The sequence below is a fragment of the Rhynchophorus ferrugineus genome, unplaced genomic scaffold (assembly GCF_030347505.1).
Source record: "Rhynchophorus ferrugineus isolate W39M unplaced genomic scaffold, kcgeb_rfMv2 rfM6, whole genome shotgun sequence".
Taxonomy (NCBI): Eukaryota; Metazoa; Arthropoda; class Insecta; order Coleoptera; family Curculionidae; genus Rhynchophorus; species Rhynchophorus ferrugineus.
Window position 1 is genome coordinate 28,105,582 of NW_027472585.1, and position 20,226 is coordinate 28,125,807.

The 20,226-nt window shown below is 29.9% G+C and overlaps 1 protein-coding gene across 3 annotated transcripts in view; it reads left to right on the plus strand.

Annotated features, from left to right (window-relative positions):
- The window catches only part of LOC143197881 (calpain-B), an 88,396-nt gene continuing 68,170 nt past the window's right edge, over positions 1 to 20,226 (plus strand). Inside the window, exon 1 of one of the 3 annotated variants that reach the window (XM_076406661.1) lies at positions 1 to 296. The gene's annotated coding sequence lies outside the window, so the exon portion shown is untranslated. Of the gene's footprint in view, positions 377 to 20,226 lie in introns of all 3 variants that reach the window. The other 2 variants (XM_076406659.1, XM_076406660.1) reach the window with 2 other exon arrangements.

Genomic DNA, 20,226 nt, shown 5'->3' on the forward strand with positions numbered 1-20,226 from the left:
ATTACAGTTAAAACGATAAATAAAAGCAGTATTATACTGCGCTTCTTCTGAAACATTAAGATCTGTACGTGGCCTTGAGCAACTATTTCTTTCTAGTCGAAAATTAATTCACGTCCCAGTAGTTCGCAGTTAATTGTGTTGCTTTGGTCGTTGTGCTTTCTTGTCGAAACAAGACTTCTTTTTACAATCAATTTTGTGCGTGTTATTTGTTTTGCTTCGAGACTGAATGGAGTTCTTATGAAAACAGTGTTGCCTTATGATATTTTGTGGCCTAAAATAGTGGAATTATAGGTTAGGTGTGTATCATTTGTTTATGCGTCATCTGGTTTGTCATAGGATCGGTTCATGTTTTGTATGAAAAGTAATCTCCAGAGAGGTATGAATTCAATTACAATTAAATGATAAACAAGCACACGAAATATTGCTTGTTGTCATCGATTTTAGAGTTAGCAGTCCGTTTAGTGTAATTCCTTTGTAATTTTGGGAAAAAAAGAGGCATCTATTTTCATTCAGATTTTAAATGACTAATTATTTTGGTAACAGCGCTAAAACGTCAAATATATACTAATTAACAAGATTAGTGTTAAAATGTGTTTGAATGAAGTATGATCTCATATAGGAAAGCCGCTGCTTTTTGTTATAAACAGTCGATAGCTATTTTGAGTAGGCGTTTAAAAATAGATATAGTCAGTCATCTAGTATTTTTTCACCGTTAAGTTTTCTATCAATAGACTGTTTCAATTTTTGACGATACCAGACCAGCCCCACCTTATTCATGATTATACCGCATTTAATATTAAAAATTAGACTTGCTATAAAAAAAGAACGCATTCGTTTCAAATGTTGATTTTGTTCTCATTTGAAGGCTCTGACCTTGTGCTGCATTTTTCGCAGCTTTATTTTATTTAATATAGCATAAAGGAAATTTAACAAAATAGGCACAGTTATAATTTATATTTTTAATTGTGCTGTCACAAATTCGTTGGAAAGCGACTATTAAAAATGATTATTATAGATTTAAAACTTCCAAAAAAAACTGCATACTTGAATGGTAATGTATGATTACATAGGCATATCAGAATTTTTCACATTTATTGACTTGCAGTAAACATTCCTATATGATATTTATTTATTTAAGGCGAATAATAATTAGAAATTCTTAATTTAGTATTTAGTTTTTTGTAGGGTTAATGGACTATTATGAAAAAAATAATGCCACTATTAAGAAAATTGGAAGATCTAATTAAACAAAACAATTATTTTTAAGTTTTGAAATCAGCTATATTTATATATATATTTATACATCACAAATTTTTATTGTCAGGTAGCTGTATTTTGTTAGGTTAGGAAACGAAAGAAAAGAGTAAGTACCCCTTTCTAACATATTTAAGGGTTGTACTACGTTTGGTCACTATTTTTCTGTGGAAATATTCGACCTTTTTAATTTATGTTTTACTTTTTTTGGAATATTCGAATAAATTAATATCAATTTAAATTTTTTGCTAAAAGTTCAAAGTTATATTACTTATTTGAACCATGCTTATACACGTATTTTACAGTCGTAATTATATAACAATCTTAAAGTATTCTCTACAGATATTGCTAAAATATGCAGACAATTCGATAAAAATTGAGTACATTAAGGTGAGAACTATGATAATTTTTTTTTAAATTTTTATTATTTATTTTAGATACTTCATATATCGATATATTTAAGATAAAATATAAACATTGATATATAGGTCCAAAAAATATCGATATTCTTTAAATATTTTAAAAAGTACTGATTTTTTAACAAAGTTTTAAAATGAAATACTAAAATAGACTAAACATTTAAAATTAATTACCTATTTTAAAAGTGTATTAAAATTAAAAGGTTTTTTATGATGTTTAAGTAATATATTTAATTTTTTTTGAAAAGCTATCGAGAAATATCGGCTAACAAAAATTTTAATTCAAGAAAATATTGTTTATCACTATCCACAACCTTGGCCCATTTTTCAGAAAACGTGCAGGTTCCGCGACATTCAAATTGGTTTTCTACGGGGGGGGGTCCAGAAATAGACCCAATTTTGTATATCTTTAAAATAACGAAAATGTTGCTTAGGCAGTAACTGTTGGTTGGAATAGATAATAATTCGAAGGAGCAACATCTGAAGAATACGACTGGTGTCCTAGGAAGTTCCATGTTAACGTTTCAAGATAAATTTTAACATTTGGAACCTCTGGCATATTTCTGTGTACCAACACCGATTTATCAAATCCCCAACAAATTTTCCATGTCAAATTGGGTATAAAATTATACTGATTTTCTACAGCATAAGTCCCTTCAAAGTCAATTTAAGAATTTAAACAAGTTCCAACCTTTTAAATAATCTTTATTTTTATCTTGAACTTTGTTCCATATTACAATGGAATAAAGTGTACCGTTATAAATTTCCATATTTTTCTTTCACGCATTTTGCTTGATGTGTTAAACGTACACTGCCGCCCAATTTCTGAATCCTTTCCCAACAACAAGCCATTAAGGATACTAAAGTATCTGAATTTAGTCGATCCTCTATGTAGTTCACTAAATTTTCATCAATTTTTTAAAAAATTTTTACTTGTTCGGGAATAAGTACTCTCCCGCAGCGTTTTTAAGGCGAAATAGTTTACCCCAGTAGCATTCACCATCAATGTTATCTTCATGAAGTTCAAGTCCATTTTTTATAATGGTTGTCTGCGACCAATTATAACATTGACAAATGATGTGCTAAAATTATTATATGGCGTAAAAATTAACAATATTTTATATTTTTACTAGCGACCCGCCCCGGCTTCGCACGGGTGCAATGCTGATACTAAATTAAATACACTACAGAAAAAATATGAACGTTGTATATAAAAACATAGCGGCCCGCTCCGACTTTGCACGGGCATAAAATATATATGCCTATGTCACTCAATGAAAACATGATTAAAATCGATCCAGTATTTTTGGTTCATTCATTACTGCCCTTGGCCTGCACGCATTAAATTTGGAGTAAAACAATTCCTCTTCCCCTATACTTACTATGAAGATTTCCTGCTATCTTTGGAATATCTAAATTCATACAATTTTTATTACATTACACATTTTTAAACGCAAATTTTAAATTTGTAATATCTCCGAAAATATTTGTTTAATTTACATGCTGTAAGGAACCATATTGATCTATATTATTTGCACACCGTATTTAAGGTACTTAATTCGATAAGGATTAATGCCGTATTGCTTAAAATAGCTTCGTAAATAAGCCATTTTCTCACGTAAAAAGTAAACAATAAAATGGTTAATGTGGGTTATCCCTAAAAGATAAACATATACCATCGCGGACTTTTTGTAGACCTTTTTATGGTGTACAATACTGTAGTACATTAATTTGATCTAACTCGTAGGGTTAGGCAGCGTTTTTGCTAATTGCTAAATAAGCCTAAAAAAATAGGTTAATTTACGACATCACGTTAGAAACCTCTAAAATTAGCAATGTTGCCTTAGTATATTATGCATGTATTATACATATAAACCTTCCTCTTGAATCACTCTATCTATTGAAAAAAAACCGCATCAAAATCCGTTGCGTAGTTTTAAAGATTTCAGCGCACATAGGGATATAGGGACAGAAAAGGCGACTTTGTTTTATACTATGTAGTGATAATTAGTTATTATTAATTTTTATTAATTATTAATTTATTAATAATACTACAAATACTATTTTTCTTAAAAATTTTTTTTCGCGAATAGAGCTTATGTTTTTTTATATCGATGTTCTTATATCATAGTTAACATTTAATTTGTTTAATTATGTCATTTGTTAGAACGCTCAAAAAGGAAAACCGCGAATTAATTGCAAAATTATACACGATCGTTTTTAATTGTAAGTCTTACTAAAAAAAATCTAAACTATCTGAATTAAAAATTACGACTTAACCGTGATCCGTGAAAACCTACATAATAAGCAAAAGCCGCGACAAAGCGATATTACAACATTGCGACGCCTGGCCACATGTTGTAAAATCTCACATCGTCACTCGCCGTATTCACCAGACATTGCCCATTCCGATTATATCTTTTTCCAATGTATACAACTGAACTATAATAAATTATTTGTCTAAAAACATTTTAAGTTGCTTTTAATTACCATATTTGCCAACTTGGCAGCATACTGGTTAAGATGACGGAACATTCCTTCTATTACCGATGGTCATAGATTCGAATCCCGCAAAGCATGGTTGTACTTTATGTTATGTGATTGTATTGTAAATATCTATAGGCAATAATGTAAAATCAGCTATGCAATGAACATCCCAGTCACTCTAGTAATGGCTGGGTAAGACTGGATGTATTTGTTCTAAACTAGATATAATTTTAGCTAATCTGTTCGAATTTTCGCAGACAATGTCAATTGTCCTTAATTACCGTTAAAATAGGATATTTTTCTCATAAATAGTTTTTGCTTCTTTCATTTTTGTGGTATATGGTTTTTAATAATACCTATTACTTGAATTACAAATTCAATTACAATTATTATGAATTAGTATTGGGCATAATAGTTAGATTTTGACATTCGATATATTTGAAAATATACAAAATAGGTTTTTTATGGTTCATGATAATACAAATTACGGAAATATATTTTTTATTATATTCTTACTTAATTCATATTAATATATCAGGAATCTTTGAATTGATATCTATGATATCAAGCTCGATTTTCCAGTAGGTGTTCAACTAATGTATTGTGTTTCACCGGATCAAAGACCATCTCAGTCAATGAAACGGATATATACGCCTTATTGATATTCATAGCAGTGTTTGTAGGCAGACTCAGTGATGTCGACCACGGAGAGAAATATCGATATTTCGATATGGATATTAAAAAATATCGATATATCGACGAACAAAAAATGTCGATACCAAATTATCCATAATTCACTTGATATTCGAGGTGGAAAAATCTTAAAACAACTGTTACAATACGTGTATGAATGTTTTTTCGCTCCAGTCCTACTTTTCCCAGCAAAATTCACTTGATGGGGGGAGGGGGAGAAATCTCATGTGTTCAGTTCTAAGATGTGATCGGCAGTATCTTTCGTACGATCATTCCAACTTTTTTATAAGCATACTAAAGGTTTTTGGTTAATCGACTTATATCTTTTAGCAAACTGGTAGTAAATAAAGTCGTTATTAACGCCTTAAACATTCAAATATTCATGGTGAAAAACCCCAAGTTTTCAGACTACTTTGTAATGGTAATAAATACTGTTATTTCCACGGAATTTGCGTGTTTATGAAATGAACTTGGTGAACTAATTTGTTTACATCCTGAGAAGGAAAACCAGTCTAACGTTACTATTTTATAAACAACGAAATTGAAATAGTTATTTATCGTAATGCATTTTAGATATTCTCTTTAATACTTGAATAAACTGTAATTAAGACTGATAAATTGAGATATGTCACCTGACAAATGTTATTTTTATGTGAAGTAATTTCGTTAGATAAATTATTGCTAGATGGACTTGTTTGGATAACATGTTTCACAACCGTAAACTTTTGAGAGATTTATTGCACTATTTTTATCCACTGACCAAATAACCATCTGCGATTGATTAATTGTGATACATTATTAATATGAATAAACGTACCTCAACTTACAACAAAACACGCTGTAACGATTATAGATATCTTTGATGGTTAATCCAGTTAGTTTAGGATTTGTTACATTATCAACCATTTTTTTCACAGCTAAATACTTCGAAGTAAAGCACTCTGCATTTCTTTACTATATGTGCATCCATGACACAACACTTTCTAGATAGAGAATTCACTTCACTTATTATACTACCGTCTTATAAATACTAATATAATCTCTAAACGTTATAAAAACCTAAATGCACTCCTCCTTGCAGAGACGAAGTGAACCAATCAGATCCCATCGCGGCTCATAACATAGCTATTAAAACAAGTAATAAGTGAAAAGTGACGACATTTATATGTTGGACGTCCCGAAATATTTCGCCAAAATTTCCTATATGGTTAAATCTCTATTTCTCTATGGCTATAATGTACTAGGTATAAATTGAGAACTGGGGTATATAGTTGAGACACTCTTCTTTTCCTTCACAAAGATAGAACAATGATGAGGAATAAGTGTTACAATAATGAAGTAATTTTAAGAATTTACCAATGTCCTGTTTAAATACATCACTTTCAATATCTCATTTTTCATTAGATTTACGCTTCTAATTTATCTTCATTCGAATTTACACCATTTCGAAGGTCTGCATTTAAATGCTTTCAGTATTCGTAATACAGCCAACAATTTAGCAATCCGTATTATAATTAATAACAATAGAAACTAAATTTCCGTAGTACTTTAGTCAATTCTTCTTATTAATTATACATTTTAATATTTAAATAAAACATTAATAATAAACTACATATTAGATGTGGAAATCGTGTGTTAATAAAATGGCTCGATTTCAGTCTTCTCAGGAGCGATTTACCACTGAAAATTCAATCCGCTTAATTTTTAACCGACTTCAAAAAAGTAGAAGGTTTTATGTTCGGCTGTATATTTTTTTAATGTATGTTCGCCGATTTCTCCTTCAATTAAGGGCCGATTTAAGGATTATTTATTTATTCGAAAGAGTGAACTTCGGAATTAGTCTCATTGGAACCAACTCAGGATATGGTGGGGGGAAGTAGTAGTTAAAATAATATTGTAAGTAGATAAACATGTTTAGGTAGGTATTAAGCGGGTTGTGTGTATATAGTAGAATATAAAATACGTGTAGTAGATATGTTAAAGAAGTTGTTTGATTATTTTTATTTAGTTATTACAACGATTATTATGTATATATTTTATTTTAAAACGTTTCTTTTTGTGTTACAAATCTAAGTTTAACTATATTTTAATTTTAAGGGACTTCCTTATTTATTTTTTAAAGTCTGTTCAATTTTTTTTGTTAAAAATATTTTATTAGTTCATGTGGAACCCCAGTATTGAGATTCTTTTCTTAGCCGGTTTTATGTAAATGGCTAAACACTATTTTGGTGTCGGTCTATAGTTCCAAGGCTATGTCGCGAGATGAAATCTGGACAAAGTTATTCAGAATGATCCCAAAATATAAATTATAACAAGCACTTTCACTTTTATTCACCATAACGTTACTAACCATTATGAATCTTATTAATGTGTTAAGGACCACGTCTTATCTTATTAACTGATAATGTTGGGCATAATTTTTATACTTATTTCCGGTGTAGTACCGCTCGATAAAGTGGTATTAATTCACAATATCAATGTGGTTTATTTATGTTATGTTATGTTGAATTTCGACATTCCCATTTCGACTCAGTGCTGAAGGTTGTGTGAACATGAACAGTGTATGACGTTACGTGTTACGACACTCAGCTACTACGCCAATAGTTCTAGTTTAAGAGTGTAAGATAAAATGAATTCAATATAAGCTATTGTTTCGTCATGTTAAGATGTGACTGGACTTCAAGTTTAACCTAAGAAATAGTTTATATCCATCCTTTATATCAGTACTTATGCCTCTGTCAGTAAAATGTAAAAAATTAATTGAAATGAATGAAAAAAAGGAAGAGTTAGTATCGACTTTATGGTGGTGACATTATTGATCTTACCCTTGGAATAAAAATACAACAGCCACTGATTTTTATATTCACAATACATATTTTTACATATTTAATTTGGTAATTAGTCTTATCTGTCGTTTTGGTGCTAAAAGTGTTTAGTTGTTAATTGGATTCGTACGAATTTTTATGGATGTTTTTATTTACTGAAATAATTTAATATAATTAACATTCAAAATAGTATCAGTTAGTATATTTGGTTTAAAATATAGTAAATGTTAATTTTTATCGTATTATCAGAGATAATATTAAAAAATAGGTAAGACTATTATATAAAGTCAAGTATAAGTATAGTTGATTTTCATGATTAATATGTTTCACTATTCTTATTTTCACTTATCTTGAATAACGGCATATTTGAAGTGGCTCTCAAAGTTTAAGTTTGTTACTTTAGTTTTCAATTGGAACTCATTGACATTAACGGCTTCTTGTTCAAACATTTGTGGGAGATATATCGATCATATTTTTTCGAGTGTAGTTGAATTTATGTTGCCCATTTATTTAACATTGTTTTTTAGTTTGCACTTAAAACTAGTTGCACCGTATTAACTAATTGCTAAACGGCATTTTTAAAAATATACTCATAAATATTTTTTGAATAAATATTTACCGGCATGGTGGTGTAGTGGGTAGAGTAGCAGGAGTGCTTGCATCACTAGCAAGACATTGCGGAGTCTGATTGCACTCTGGTCTTGAATGTTTGTTGTTGCTTATATGGAATGTACAATCAGACAATATTTTTTTAGCATCCTTAATTTTAATATTGCATTCAAGTTCACCCAGAACCGCAAGCTGCAGTATCGTTCGTAGCCAACAGTCATACGGTGTAACATATATGTATTTATATACAGGGGATAGACAAAATAATATGAATACCACGCAATATAGTCGTAGTAGTCGTAGCCGATCTTGTAGCATGCTGGTACCATTTGTTATGTCTTTATATGTAAAGAGGCTTTTATTAGTTATGATTTATACGTTGATGGGCAATTATTTTCTTCTATAGTTCAAAGTAGTTCGGATGACCTCGACTTAATTTGTTTGATATATGTATAAGAATATAGTGGAAAAGAAATGTGGTTAAAAGCAACAAGTAGTGTATATAATATATAGAATAAAAAGTCATCTAGCATGATATGTACAATTAAAGTTAAGTGAATAAACAATTATAGAGCAAAATAAAGCAAAAGCAAAATAAGCATACTAAAAGCAAATTGGTCCTTCGAGTTGATGCACGTGTTTATTTCTATGTAATAAAATATTTGGGGACCCGAAATCGCGGGTCAAAAGCCCCAACAACACTGCTTCCATAAAAATAATTAGTTTACCTAGGAAATCTTGTAGTATTTCAATGCACGCTTTGTTCTGTAACCATTATAATAAATCGGTGAAAGTTGTAATCTCTCAGACTCTGAAAGAGGACGAAGTGCCCGGTTAGTGGAAGCGTCTGCGAGGAGCATAACTGTATTATTTAATGGTCCGCGAGCGGCAGTATCCAAAAAACGTGGTAAAATATCATCGACGAAGGGGAATAGTCGGCGAAACCCAAAATTAACTAACAGAGACTCACAAACATTAAAAAGGCTCGTGGCCCAACAACATAAAACTACTGCGGCAACGATAAACCCGGATACTTGATGATCATACAGGAAAAATGTGGCATTATCTGATGAATCGAAATGTTTATATTGTTTCGTAACGGTCGGGTTTATGTAAAGACAACCCGAAAAGAAGGCTACGATCTGCCAAGTCCCCTATAACTGCCTGTTCGGTTGGTCCCCTGATTCACATCACCGATCGGATGCTGTCAATGAATATCTACTTCCTCAATAATGAAGTTTTTACTATGACTAGCATATATTGCTGCTGCCATATTCCAAGATAATAATGCACTCATACAAACGGTCGAAAGTTTCAGTCTTGGCATGAGGACCATCAGAATGTCATGTTTTTCTCTATATATCTAAGTTTTAGAGCAGAGTGTCGAGAGATTCCATGCTCAACACCATTGAAGCAATTGACGGATATTTTGGTATGAGGGCCAAAATTTCCTTGGGAACTATTTAAACACTATATGGACTTGTAAAGGCTGCTCAATACCTTATTAATTTCTCAATGTTGTTTTTAGTCAGGTGTTTATATTATTTTGTTCATTCCCTGTTCCATATTCAATTTTTTGTATACATTATTATAGCAGTGTTTTTATCTATCAATTATTAAATATGCTACGTCGGGCGACAAGTACATCACTGATAATTTAGTCATGCCCGATTCCTCTTTCACCCGAAAACAACCGATCGACAGTATTGTTAGTTCCTTAGTAGATACTAACCAATACCTTATTTCTCAATGTTGTTTTTAGTCAGGTGTTTATATTATTTTGTTCATTCCCTGTTCCATATTAAATTTTTTGTATACATTATTATAGAAGGATTTTTATCTATCAATTACATTTAAGTATATCTGAGTGAAGCCTAAAGTTTTATTATACTAATAAAACATAGCGGAAATGACGTTTAGGTTCAAGTTGATATATTTCAACATATAGATCGGAATTGGTTAGTTTAAATAACACTGAAAATACATTAAGTTTCTTATCGCGATATCAAATATTGATACAATGCAAAATAAGGTAGCAATTGTGTGCTAAGACTTAAAATATATAAACTTTATCGATTTCAATATGTTTCATTTGTTGATTGCCTTATTTGCTTGATTTGTTGGTTTAGGCATTTAGATATTGTAAAATATGAAACACAACTAGGTAGCACAATTAATGAAATTAATTTTTAAGTGAAAATTAATTCCTTTTCCTATTTATTCCATTCGTCCACGTCTAAAGTATCGAGTATAATTTAAGTTTAAGTTATGTATGACGGTTTCGCTCTCTACATTTTTTTATTATTAAAAATAGTTTTTGCAACATTGGTTTTTACTTTAGATAAGTGTTTCCCAAGCATTGTTCTGCAATGGCCCGGTAATTTTCATACTGCCCATTAGTGGCCCACTTTATACTTTTAACCCAAGTTGATTCCAGTAAAATAATACACATTTATTAATAGTAAAATATTTTTATTATTACTACATATTTTGGTATCACCTATTTAGTCACTAAATTTTAGTGCGTTAAAGTTTTTAAAACTGAGGTGGTGCTTATTTTTTATTAAATAATCGAAGTTCGTGGAAAATGAGCAAAGTTTTATCGTAAGGTTTGGTTCCATTTCAAGTCGAGTTCTATATTTATTTCTAAGGCCAACTAGTGTTGAAAACCCAAATTCACATTTATATATATTTCAGTTGTGGCAAAAGGCATTGCTAGCTTGAGCTAATTTTGTGTATTATTGACAAGGTAACCAAAAATCTCATTTAACCAGTCGACACCTGAATCTGACCAATCAGTTTCGGAAACTTACTTGAATGTAAATGGGTTTCTTATTCGAGCTTTGTTTCTGTCGATTGGCAGCAGAATATTCTAGAAGATTCCTCTGCAGTCTTAATAAATGTTCTTTAATTTGAATTAATATGGCTTGTGGCAATGCAATCATTGTTGTACTCTTTTTGTATTTGTGTGCGCACACATTAAGTTTTGTTCTTGCAACTTCCACCTTGTCTTGCACTTTATATTATTACATTGTTACCTTGCAGAGCCATGTTCGTGCAAAACATTTAAAAATATCAGATATGTAAGCCAGTTTTGTAAACCAGTTAACATCACGAAGTACGTTCTTGAATTCAAATATTACATCTCTGGCTACTGGGGGATGTTGTTCTAAAAAAACGTTTATTTCTTTTAATTCACTAAGCCTTTTTAAGGCACTGCCTCTTGAGAGCCATGGCATCTCACAGTGTAAAAGATGTTCGTGATAACTTCTCTTTTCTTTGCACAAAACAGAGAATAATCTTAAGTTCAGTAGATGAGATTTTATAAACTTGACACACACTTGCATCGTTGCTACCAAAGGCAAAGACATTTTATTGACAACCAATGCCTCCCTATGAATACTGCAGTGCGTCCATACACATTCCGGCGCTACAACTTTTACTTTTGGATACCCAGTACTGATGCCTGACATTGTTCGTGTGCCATCACTACTCAATCTTACACACTTCTTCCATTCAATGTTATTTTTGTTGATATGATTATATAATTATTATTAGTCAAGTTATATATTTCTTCTGCTGTCGTTGCTGTTGGCAAATATTGACAAAACAAAAACTCTTCATAAATAGTATTTTCAAAATCATATCTTACAAAACATTATATTAGATTGGCATTATTAGCTTACGACTGTTTTTTTTTCAATGCCGTCAGCTATATCCAAAACAATATACACAGTCCTGTACTTTACCAGGATTCATTAAAAAATCATCGTGGTCCGGTAGATTGACTACACTGCGCCATCCCGCACGTCCCCAGTGTTTGAATACTCCCAGTATTGCTTGAGACGTCACGAGTAGGGCTGTATCTTATCTATAACCAAACTTCTGATATCGGCATAGTGTTAGTCTTCGAGGCGTATAATATAGTCTTGTATTAGTTATTAAAATAAAGGGTAATGTTCATAAGTTTTACCATACATATTTATATATAGTAAATATGACCCTTAAGTAAAACAATAACAACATGACATTAATTTACGAAACATTTTAGAGGTAAAAAGAAAAATACAGTATAATACTAAATTTTTATATTATATTCATTTATATATTTTAAAATTTAATATTAATTTTAAATTATAAATTAGAGGATATAAAACAATGAAGCTTAACTATACCATAATCTATTTACTAAATTACAACATATTTGAATATACAATACTACAAATGTATTATATATAAATTCAATTTTTTAACAACTTTCTTGTAGATACAGTCCTTTATACTTCTCACACTAATTACTAATTAATAATAATACAATAAAACTTGCAATAGAAAATGTTTCCAAATAAAGGCAAGGTTGATATATTTCATGGAAAAAGGGCTTACCGTCTAAAAAACACCACCATAATTAATGACATCAAGGACTCAAGTACCTAAAAACTCAATTTTGTTAATATTTTGTGTTTTATTTTAGTATATAACTATTTTCTTTTATTTCTGCTTTTCTCTCCTTTGATATTTTGACAGATTACTTTTCCTTATCAACAAATCATACAGCTGTAGCAAATATGATCCTTTTCTAGAGCAGGTGGAGGTAGCTATTTAACCTTTTGAGTATTAATGGTATGCAATATTTTCCTGCACTGATTATAAACTGGACTATTAATTGAAATTATTTAAATATATAATTCCCTATTACCTTGTCAAAATTCAATTGTTGAATATTATTCTGAGATTCATATTGGCTACTTGTATTTGCTTCAATATTGAGTCTTATAACATTCTTAATAAAAAAAACTTATATAGACAGACCCAAATTAATTTTTTGTCTCTAACCCTTCTTGACTTATCTTATCCTACCTAAAATTCATTCGTAAGATAATAATAATATTGGTGGTTTTATGGAATATATTACCTTGATGATAACTCGTTATACAGTGGTATATAAGCTTCTTGACTTCTTGTTTCTGAGAAATTCTTTAAGCAATATATCTTTCTTTATCGTCCTGTTGCTTCTAACTTTCAAAGCCCTACTTCCTGTTAAAATATAGATTAGATCAACATCTATATTATGGATCCGACAAAGATGCTGCCGAAATTCAGTAATTTTGTATGGATACTAAAATCATTAAATTGGAGACAGAGAGAAGGCAGATGATCCTTCTTGTTATCGGCTTTAGTTGTGCGGCAAGCTCATGGTCAAATCTTTCATTCTCTTAGTACTAAGTATGTCATATTAATATGTAATATGACTTGACATATCAATTTAATTTCACTGCAAAATGTAAGTCATTTAGTCAGAAAGTCTTTTTAAATATATTATTATTCTAAAATAAAATACATCCGGACCACGATGATTTTTAATGTATACTCACTTTATTGTGTTATTCGATAACGCTGACTGACTTATTTGGATTTGCTGTTTTTTTTTTCGAACAATCGACATGCTGAAATTTTTAGTGGCGGAAGTATTATCTTCTCACCAATAACATGTGGATAGCCGAGCTTGGCAATTAATTGTGAAATTTTATAAGAAGCCAGGACAAGATTATGAACTTGAGTTCCCTGTGAAAGAAATACAATCCATATTTTTTTCCTGTTATTTAACTCTTTATTCTCATTTGCAAAGAACTCTTTTAGCTTTTTTTTATGTCGTTAGGATGTTTTAGTTCCAAATGCCTCTGCAACTTTAAAGGTTTCATTAATTCGTTTAATAGTTCGACTTTGTAAATTATATATAATGATTTGTTAATAGCTCTGCCCTCCATAAAGCAGAATTGAATGTAATCTTTAAGATATTTTCGTATCCATGACCCTTTTTTCTTTTTTGAAGATTCATTTGCCTGTTCATTGTGCGCCCATTTGTTGAAATCAATATTAGAACTTGCACCTGGCTGTACTAATTCACTATCACTCAACTGTTGTTGCGACCCCGTATTTTGTTTTGATGGCCCGGTACCGGGTCGCGACCAGTCAAATAGGAAACACTGCTCTAGATGTACACAATAACATAAACATATTTACTTGTGTATTTATTATATTTAGGAAACCTTAATAGTATTTACAATTGCTTCTAATACAATACATGGTGTCTCTAAAACACTCTCGAATTGTATCATTTGTTAAGGAAGGACAATTTTTTGTCGTATTCCTCTGTTCTGTCTTCTAATTTTCAAACTTACCAAAAATCTTCAAATATCAAATGACACTTCTTAATATTTACATTTTGAATCTGAATGATATCTTTGTGAAAATCTAAATGCATTTTAAATGTATTTTAGTATATTTCTTAATTTATTGCCCATTTAAGGGTATATTTCAGTGTATCATACAACTTGCTGGTTAAAATAAACTATGGGTGAAATCTGTGATCTCCTAGATTTCGAAATAGGGCAGTTCGTTGGTCCTCCATTAGCGAGACGAAAGTTGGTGACGAAAGCAGATGAATTCTTTAATCGTACACGAGCGACAATATATTCAATAATACATACACAAAATATGGTAAAACATCATCGGCGAAGAGGAATAGCGGGCAAAATTCAAAGTGAACTGACAGAAACTGACGAAAATTAAAAAGGACTAGTGATCGCCAAGTCGAATCGACCACGGTTTATTGAGATTATGTTCATGTGTCTCACAAAATAGAGTAAAGAGAATAATTTAAAAAATGGTAGGTTACTGAAACTTGTTTTGACACCATTTTCAACACGATATCAGAAATATATTTGTCATAGATATATCGAAATATCGATATTTTTTTCGGTGGCCAACACCTCTACTATAGCCTTCTGCTTCATATACTTTATCTATCCGAAATCTCACATCTTCCTGGGTGCGATACTCTTAAAAAGACTAGTTTTCTACTAGCCTATTAATATATAAATAAGGATTTATTAAACTATCGTTACTGTTGTGTTTACTATAAACTTAAAGTGACCGTCATTAAAATGTTCTTAAGTTGCTAATTTTTATTTCGAAACTCCAAAGCTAAACATATAACTAAGTAAATCCTTGATGAACAGCAATACGGCGTATTTTTATTAGGTATATTCTCAAAAACGACATTGATTAATAGTGGCTAAGTCGACAAATTTGAAATGTTGGCACTAATAAGATAGTGTTCGAGCAGTTAACAGCAAATATAGAGGTAACATTGTTTAAAACTAAACACATTTAAAGCTTATATATATATTCTTGTAAGAATTTTTTTCTTGGGTTTTTCTTATTTGGCATTCACTAATTGCACGTTTACAATTTAATTGTCTTGTTTATTGATGGGTTTATAGCGTTGCTCTTTGTGTTATCTCAAGCGAATATCTAATACATATATTATATCACAGTTTGTTATTGCTAATCCTATATATAACGTATACCAACTGTTATTAACTTAAATCAAAACAAAACATTCTAATCAACGGCACAGTCATAAGCAGAAACGAAACATTATTTTTAGATTTCACCATCGAGTTTTTAGGATTATCTATAAAATTTTTTGGCAGAATACTGTGTCTTAGAAAACGTTTTGAACGGAATAATTAATATGCTTGAAAGATATTATGAGTTAATTATCTAAAAATATATCTTTTTGCATGTTATATATTTTAATAACACTTGATAAATTGTATTCCAACACTTACATCAAATCCAAATCAAGCATGTAGAATAATTATAGTCGTTATAATTATATTATTGTAGAATAGTTAGTGTGACATAAATAACTAATATTTTGCAAGTTTGATTCTTGTCATGTGTATTAAAAAATTGGATATTTGCCAACTTGTTCTTGTAAATTATATGTATAATAATCCGCACAATGTAATTTCTTGGATTTCCAAATTAACCTAAGATTTCTCTGAAATACAATTGTAAGACAAAGAAGTCTTTTTAGTTTTTAGAAAAATGTAATGTCTGGTTTTAGAAGTATAAATTTTAGTTATTTGTTCAAGAGATTTTAAAGAACATATTTTTACTATCCAATTGTTTTATTAAATTTTACTAAATAAAATGACTAATGGTAAATTTTATAATTTGTTATTTATTTTTTATCAATATTTTTTATAATTTATAATGGTAAATATAATGTAATGGTAAATTTTTAATAATTAGTTTTAATAAACATGTATTGTTTAACGGCGAACCCATAGGTTTCGGAATTGTTACTCCATAAGGATCATCGTATAAGACGTTTAAAATGAGAATGAAGCCTTTATTAAAAATTCAAACTGCTAGAAATCTTTCAGTTCAAAATTTCAATTCAATTCAACCTAAACATCGAGATAAATATCTCAAACAATAATCTTTCGCAACTCGGTTTTATAATTTTCAATACTTCCTCACGCAGAGGAAGTTTTGTAATATATAAAAAGGATATATTTTTAAATTTTCAGACTATATTACCCCCTTAAAAATGGAGAAAAAACTCTTAAGCGCAGAAAAATTAACATTTATATTATAAATTTATTTTAAATAAGAATTTTGTTACGGCTATTTATAGAAATGTCACATCTAGTATAGTTCTAATACCAATCATTAAATATTAGAAAGATTAAAAATGCAAGAAAAATATTTTTTATAAAGGGAAACAAAGAGAAACAAAACAAGTTGTATGTTAAAGAATTTAATTTCCGACTTGTTTGGCACAGTGTTCAAGGCTATTGGACGATTCTCCTATTGTCTACAATCTGCGATAGTCGCGGGTTCGAATCCTGCTAAAGTATGGCTGTAAATGTATATTTGTGATTATAACTGCAAATGTCTCTACACAACAGTGTAAGATCCGATAAGGAAAATCATCCCACTCATGCCAGTTAACAGACTGAGTAAGGTCGGACGTCTTTTGAGATTCAAAGTTATTCTAAGTAAGTCTCTAGTTGATAAAAAGGAGACTCTGAAATATAAAAAGCTATTTATTTATCAATATATAAACATTATATATATATATATATATATATATATATATATATATATATATATATATATATATATATATATATATATATATATGATTTTAGTGGAAATACCTTACCTAAGTGAATCTAATTGATCGAATATAATCTTAAAATAGAGAGAGAGATATAATCTAGAGTAGGCGCTTTTGCAACATTCACTATTAAATGACTTATTCGTTATTGTTTACTATTTCAAACTAAAATCCGAACTATACAGAAACAAATTACAATATTAGAAGAAAACAGGTAATACTATAAAATACTTAAACTAATATAGAGAACAATAAATAATAATATACAATTAATGCAATATCTTATCCAGAAATAAAATATTTTTAACAAAAAAATTGAATCGACCTTTAAAAATTCATTAAAAAGTAAAAAAATTATCAAACTTAGATTTTTAATACAAAAAAAAGGTTTTAAAATAAAATATGTACATAATAATCGTTGTAATAACTAATTTGTTTATTTATTTACAATATTATTTTAACTACTACCAACTGATACTTTGAAGTCGGTACGAGCAACAAATTATATTTGTTTTGTTCGTAATTTAATTTTGTGTATATGTCACAAAATGATATTATTATTTTTGTATTATTTGGACACCGACTTCAAAATGGTCAGTTAGTAACAGTTACATTAATATTGTAAATAGATAAATACGTTTAGGTAGGTATTAAGTAGCGTTGGGAACTATCGACTGAAAACAGTCGAAACAGTCGATAGTCGAAAAAAAATAGCGACTGAAAATAGTAATTACTATTTTCAGTCAAATACACGGTTCGACTGTTTTTTTTTCATTCGTGGTGTCAGACGAAGATGTACGAATTCTTGTCTGTATGAAATGTGAGATAGGAAAGGACGGAGATAAATGCGTATAATATCCAATGGTAGTATAAGCGATACAGAGATGTATATATATTCATTCACCTGATAACTTTAAAAGAGAAAAGGAAAAAAATACTAATTTCTATTATCATGTCGTAAATAATATGATTTTAAAGGAAGTAGGATTACTTTTATACTGAATGTTCTGTGGATGTGTAAAAAGGAATAGAATAATAACACCACAAATATTTAATCCTGTTTTAATATATTAATTTATTATTGCTATTTTTAAATAACATAGCATAATAAATATAAATAGTACAATACAACTTAAATAAAAGCTAAAAACTAAAGATCTTCAATAACCAGAACTACTAAATAAAATGTAAACATATACCTAATCATTGACAAATCTAATCCATGATGAACCTAAAAATGATCGTACAATAACTACCAGACCCTTTTTAAATAAAAGTTTTATTTATTTTTGAACGGAAATATTTTTAAATTACTATTACTATTTATATTATCATGTTCAACTTTTCTCCCGTGAGGCGGTTTCTTCGATCGTTAAATATTTGCCCAGATTTTGAAAAATAGGGGATAAGATTTTGAGTATAGAGGAATATTTTACGTGTAACTGATATAATTCAGGTAGTTTTATTTTATAGGTTTGCCAAAAATCCAATTGGTTTTCTAAACGTCCAATAAATGGAATTTCCAAATACTGCTAAATCTGTAAAGTTGCAGCAGTATTTGGAGTAATTACTTCTTTCATTCTAGCCATTTTTTTTATCAAAATATCTCCAGATGTCAATACATTTTTGGTCAGTAGTTTTGTCTTGAATTTCGAGTTGTGGATCTATATTTGTATTTTTTGAAGTTAGAATGGAAGATACCTCTTTTGTGATAACTTTTTGTATCGCCTCAGCATTATTTGCAATACCAAATCCTGCTTTTTTAAATCTAGGATCTAAAATGTGGATTTCCCGCATATCGTATTCATTTCTAAAATTGCCAGTCTTTTATTGATGACATCTAATAGACAATTTTGTCATTTTTCCCCATTCACTTGTTAAAATCCTGGATTTGATGGAATGTTGCAGTCCTCTTATTAACCGTATAATTAAAGACATCGTTGGGATATGTTTCACCAGATAACTCGGTGGTCATTATTTCAATGGGCTTTCAAACACATTCTGTTAAGGTAGTCCATTCGTTAACAAATAAAAACTATGGTGCTCTTTTTTATAGCCAACAAAATAAATTGTTGAATATTAAAGTAGAGTTTTCCTATCAGAAAATGTATTTATTACTAACTCGAAGACAGTTAGTAGTAAAAACAGTCGAACCAAAAATAGCGACTGAAATAGTCGATAGTAAAAAGTAGTCAATTACGGAACAGTCGATTGTCGATTTCAGTCGATTGTTCCCAACACTAGCATTAAGCTAAATTGTGTGTATATATTAGAATATAAAATAAGTGTAGTAAATACGTTATATAAAGTTTTTGTTTATTTTTATTTAGTTATTACAATGATTATTATGTACATATTTTATTTTAAAACGTTTTTTGTGTATATAACTTTGTTTTTTCACTATTTTTCACGTTGACTTTTTTGTTAAAAATATTTTATTTTTCTCTTTTTAGTGTTAGATATTTACTCAATAAATTATGCAGTTATTGTGTTAAGCATTGGGTAGGCCCAGTAAAGGTACAGCCCGTATAAGTAAAAATAGGAATAACGAAACAATCATTGAAAATTAGGAACGCTTCAGGCCTCCTGGTCCGTTACAATAAAAAGTTGTTGTCTCCGCCGGGAATCGAACCCGCGACCTTTGCGTGTGACCTGAACGCTCTAAGCATTACCGAAGAAGTAGTTGCCTACAATTTTTCTACGACTTCTCATATCATATGGTTAGTGACTAAAAAGCAAACTGAATGGCTTTTGCATTGAACGACTTCCGATTTTCCGTCACATCAGCTCAGTAATAACATTATACCCAAATATTCGATTATTATACATAAAAATATGTGAAAACATTGTACGTGCCTTTGATATTTGAGGATTTCGATATCCGATTCCCGATTTCCCTATAAGATCCTGATTTGGGTTCAATGGGATCGCCTCGGAAGTGCACTCTTTCGAATAAAAA